Source organism: Miscanthus floridulus, chromosome 2 (assembly GCF_019320115.1).
Source record: "Miscanthus floridulus cultivar M001 chromosome 2, ASM1932011v1, whole genome shotgun sequence".
Classification (NCBI taxonomy): domain Eukaryota; kingdom Viridiplantae; phylum Streptophyta; class Magnoliopsida; order Poales; family Poaceae; genus Miscanthus; species Miscanthus floridulus.
Genome location: NC_089581.1, coordinates 36384770 through 36390397, shown reverse-complemented (window position 1 = coordinate 36390397; position 5628 = coordinate 36384770). Strand labels below are relative to the sequence as shown.

The 5628-nt window shown below is 50.1% G+C and overlaps 1 pseudogene; it reads left to right on the top strand.

Moving 5' to 3' along the window:
• The first annotated feature begins 2468 nt into the window (after positions 1-2468).
• Positions 2469-4996, top strand: LOC136536334 (uncharacterized; annotated as a pseudogene).
• Positions 4997-5628: the final 632 nt, after the last annotated feature.

The window sequence follows — 5628 nt, the reverse complement described above, 5'->3', positions numbered from 1 at the left end:
AAGTTTCAAACATCTCACACACGAAACATGGCGACAAAATTACGGGTGAAGTGTTTTTTAATTATATAAAATGCAAACGAAGTTCGAAAATTATGAAACTTGGTGACGCGTCTTTACATCACATGTGGAGGCTATGGTAAAAATTTGAGAACATTTCGCGCACGTTGTCACGTAGGATGATCACACGTGAGATGTCTAGGTTTCTAACCATCCTACGTGACAACGTGCGCGAAATGTTCTCAAATTTTTACCATAGCCTCCACATGTGATGTAAAGATGCGTCGCCAAGTTTCATGATTTTCGAACTTCGTTTGCATTTTATATAATTAAAAAACACTTTACCCGTAATTTTGTCGCCATGTTTCATGCGTGAGATGTTTGAAACTTCGGGCGTGCTCCTGGAAACGGCCTCAAAATACAATAAGTAACGCGAATATCATTTTTCCACTCGTCGAATTCCATGATTCGATGCACCTGTAGTTCAAACTTACATTTCCCAGAAAAATACAATTAAATGAAATAAATTAAGGATATATAGCAAAAAGATCAAGGAATGTGCCAAATTTGAGGATGTACTTTAACTTAATGTGTAAGGGTTGAAGAAAAAGTTTGGAGGCAAAAAACAAAAAAAAACTTTGTCGAGTGCCCAACTCTGGTGCTGAGTGCCTAACGGAGGGTACTCGGCGAAAGCTGACGGCAAGTACCCCGTCAGCTCTTTGCCGAGGGCCGTCCTTTGCTGAGTGCCCAGCACTCGGCAAAGAGGCTCTTTGCCGAGCGCTGGTCTTCGCCGAGTGCCGGGCACTCGGCAAAGAGAGCTTTGCCGGGTGCCGATCTTCGCCGAGTGCCGAGTGCCCAACATTTAGCACTCGGCAAAGCCGGCGACACTCGGCAAAGCCAGGCTCTCCCGTAGTGACTTGGCTCTATTGTTGATCCTGCTCTAAGAAGAGTTAATTAAATTTACTGAGGGCACATTAGTCACTTTGCTGTGGTCATTAACTTTGATCGATATCATCTTTTTCCCCCTCGTCGCACGGCCGCAACTTGCACACGGAAAAAGCAGGGTCAGTCACCACACCATCTGCTGCACGGGGTGCACCGGCGCCATCCGCCTCTCCAGGGATCATTGCCGGCCGTCTGGAGGGGCTCGCCGGCACCCGCCTGCAAAGGCCAGTTGCAGGGGATCCCCGCTGCCTGTTTGTCCGGGCTACTCCAGTTCCATCAGGTGCACGTACAGCTCAGTTTGCATTGTCCACTTGCTTGATCCATAGGTAGGGCATGCAACACTTATCTGATGATGATATTCAGAGCCTAACTGGAGTGTGTTGTTTCACAAACTCACCTTCAAACACCCCTTTCACAAGCAGAATTGACTTGACGCCGTGCTTTCAGAACTGCGATGTTTATGTTTCAAGATTGAGCCAAATCTAATGCTTATGCACCAGTGGATTATAAGCCTCACTTCTTAATAGACATAAAGAACCTGTAACATAGCAATGCCAACACAGCCATGAGTCCATGACCATTCACGGCGCAGAAGAACAATCAAGTGCTCTTTTTCAAGCACCACTGTCGCTTGCCGCTCATGATCATGAACATTCAACGCTGCAGCTTCGTTCAGACCTCTCGCGCGCTTCGCCTCTTGGCTACCGAGCACGCGGGAACGACACCTGGACGGGCACCTCTCCATCGAGTGCCGCACGCTCCGCACCTTGGCAACCTCACCACAGGCCGACAGCAGCCTCCTGGCGTCGACGATGGCCCCTGAAGTTGAAGTGGCAGCAAAGTCGCTGTTGTTCATCCTCGCCGGAGGTCAGCACCGTGCCAACCCCTCCCCAATGCAAGATCCACCTATGCCTGGGCCGAGGCCGACTCATGCCTTGCCGCCTCCATCCCGGCGTCCCCACCTCATGGTCAGTCGCGCCAGACTAGGACGAACGTGGACATGTGGTTACGGGTGAAGGAGGAGAGGAAGGCCCCGTGTGGGTTGCCATGCGGCATGCATAGCCGCCGCCCTCGTCCTTGGGCCATGCGCGGGAGGCCCACGAGCTAAAGGAGCCGGTGTGGTTGCCACGAAAGTAAATGTAATTTGGAACTGGTTTCGGACCAACGAAGTTTCCGGTACTGGGGTTAGGCCTGCAGAGGCCATGACGGCCCAGGAAATAGAATCTTCCTGAATAAAGGCGTAACCGGTTTTTTTTTCCCCTATACATTACCATCCTGCCCTCCCAGTTTCCACCGAATCGCTAGGCCACCACCAAATCACCCCAAAGGCCCAAACCCCGCCGGCCAGCGGCCACCCTCTCGCCTCAACGGCCCCAGGCCCAAGCGTGCCCTTCCTCTCCCTCGCTGCGGGAAGCGAAGCGCAGCAGCAAGCGCCAATGGAGAGGCCTTGGCAGATCCTACGCCGGGTAGTTCGCGTCGCCCCGTCCGGCGCCCACCACGCGGACGCGGAGTAGCACGCCGCGGCCATGGACGTGGAGGCGCAGCACGCCGCGGTTGGGGAAGCCGAGGAGCACGTCGTGGCCGTGGACGCGGCGGCGGAGGCGCAGGAGGGACATGCCGCGGTCGGGGGCGCCGAGGAGGACCCGCAGGCGCAGCACGCCGCGGCAGGGGAAGCCGAGGAGGACCCGCAGGCGCAGCTGGAGGAGAGCGTCGTGAACGTGAACACGGACGCAGTGGCGTCGGAGTTGGCGCACGCGGCGCGCGGCGCGGGCGCCGAACAGGACTTCATCATCTCGGTCGCTCCACCGCTGCGGGTCTCCTCCCTCATCGCTGGGCTCAGTTCCCACCCCGACCCCGACAGACCCGACATGTACCCCTACATCATCGCCGCCGGGCGCTTCTGCCTGCTTGCCCACTTCTCCATCGAGCCCTTCTACTGCACGAACTTCAGCGAGGACCCCGACGACAGCCACCTCGTCGTGCTGCGCCACTTCCGCAGGGCCGATGGCCAGATCGCGGCGTGCGCGGTGCGCGTACCGCGTCGGCCTCGTCTGCAACAACGAAACAGGCCGGTCACTACAAGATCGCCGAGCTGGAGATTAGGAATTGTCTACCCACCTTCATCCACTTCAGTTCGGTCCTCGGCGTCTGGCAGAGATCCAAACTGACTAACCCCTTGGATGACGATGATCACCTCCGGTGGTGGGTACCCCACAGCACAGTCACCATCAACAGCACGGTCTTGTGGTACGACCTCTCGTGGGGGATCATTAGCTGCGACCTCGACGGAGATGTGCCCCCCCGCGTGGCAGTAAACTACGCGACGGAGATGTGCCGGACCTCCACTGCAGGCGCTGCATCGCTGTAAGCGAGAACTTGGTGCGGTACGTGGAGATCATCCTCAGCCCCCACGAAGCGGCGACGGTGAACATGTGGTATCGAGACGTGGAGGACAATCCATCGCGATGGCAAACGAACTATAGGGAAAGCTTCGAGGACATCTGGGACCACGAAAGCTACGCCCTGACCGGGCTGCCGCCGAACCCTCCCAAGCTCGTGGGCGTCTCCCCGGTGAACTCCAATGTGGTCTACTTCTCCCTGAACCAGCGACTCTTCGGCGTCAATGTGCCCGAGCACACGGTGGTGGACTGTGAGGAATATGAGCCGCTGAACAGGCCAGGGCCGCCCGACGAGCCGGTCACAAGTCGCTGCCTCATCACTTGGAACCTGGACGCGGATGGAGGTAAGACAACTACCACGTTTCATTCTACTGTGCTTGCTTGTTTCATTTCATCCAGCTGTGTTGCCGCAATTCAGAATTTCAGATATCATGCATGCAAGTGATTACCTGCTGCTGGAGTAGATGTTTATCTGCTACTTGCTTGTGTTCTGCAGTTACATGCTCCATCCAAATGTCAACAGATCGAATTGCCTGATCACTTTTTATGCATGTATTAATGATCAACATGCATGTGTCCTTTGAGTTCCCCTGTTTTATAGGAGGTTGTGGCCAAGACAAGTACAGATCTCATGTAATTGCGTTTCGTGGTGACATGGTTTGTGAATTAGTTTTAGAAACATGTCTCCCAGGACAGGATGCCTTACTTATAAATTTGTTTGAGTTTGCATGATGATGCAGAATTCAGTTGTTGTTTTCCTTACTAAAATCAGACTCAATTGCTAACTAAGTTATTTCCATTTCTCTGTTTCTGATCCTTATTGACTGAAAATGTATTTCATCAACTTGTACATAGCGCATTAGCTGAACTAGTTGAAGTTACACATTCGACAAAGGTAGCAATAGAGCATGCACTTCATATTAGCGGCGATCTTGTTCTCATGAGTGCTTTATCAACCATTTAATGTTTCTGTGGTGATTCTCTGTTGACTAGTAGTGGTATCCTTTTTTTTTCTGTGAACGCAGTTAGAGGTCACATTTCTGTCAATACAAATTAACTTGATTGTGCCAATGCTTGAACTCATGTTAGGAGGCTCTGATTATTCCATAAAGCATAAATAGGATGTTCCATTATTGCATATTTTGGTATTCAAATGAAATTACTCTTTCACCTTGTTGCAGCAGAGTTAATGGGTGCATTTAACTTCATTCTTTACAATCAATCTTTTCATACATGGAGGATTTCATTTTTTCCTATCGAAAAAGTGATACTTGTATGACATATGCTGCATCGACCTTTTACAGATTTTCTTTTGGCAATTTTGTATCGATCACTATCAGTGTCACTTGATGCTAGAAACTAGATTCAGCTGGTTAATAGTTTTCCTAGCAAGTACTTGTGCGTTATTGTTGCATAACCAGTAAGCACACAAGAGCAGTTAGCCGTTCTTGTGTGTTCATAGTTTGGTGCTCTCCCACTCACCATTATCTGACTACCATTTCTTCTCTGAAGCAGCAAAAAACGTTGGGCATCATAATCCAGATGAACATTCAGACCATGAGGATTCAAGCGACAATGGAACGATGGACGAAAGGGAAATCGAATACCTGTCACCGCAACACTCAGACCATGGGAATTCTCTTTCCTTCTGTTAATTCTCTTTCCTGTTGCTTGTTGCCATATATGCTGGTGCATATAAACATGCAATGTATATATGGATAGCACAATAATTTTCTACTACCTATTTTATCGTGATTCCTCTATCACATGCACTACGGGAATCAGGATTGCCGAGTGTTTTTTGTCGGGCACTCGGCAAAGACTAAGCCTGGGCAAAATACCCGATACCCATTACCCGTACCCGAATTACCCGAACCCGGACCCGAATTACCCGAACCCGAGGTACCCGATCTCAAATTTGGATAGCGATTTTGATTACCCGAAATTAGTTTGGGTAATTCGGGTAATATCCCCCGGTACCCAAACTACCCGAACTACCCAAAGATTTGTTTTGTCTTTGTATTCATCATGTGTTGTTAGCTGAACCATTTAACTTATCACTTTATTAGAATATAATTCTCTCTATTTGAATGAGTGACTGTAATATATTATTCTCTATAAATTGCTATTGAAATTCTATACAAATTGCTGCTGAAATTATATATAGATCGCTACTGAAATTTAGTGTAGTTTGTTGTTTTCTGTAAATTTGGGTATATCGGGTAATACCCGAACCCGAACCCGAATTATCGGGTACCCGAATTTGCGGGTAGTGTTTTTTCGGAGG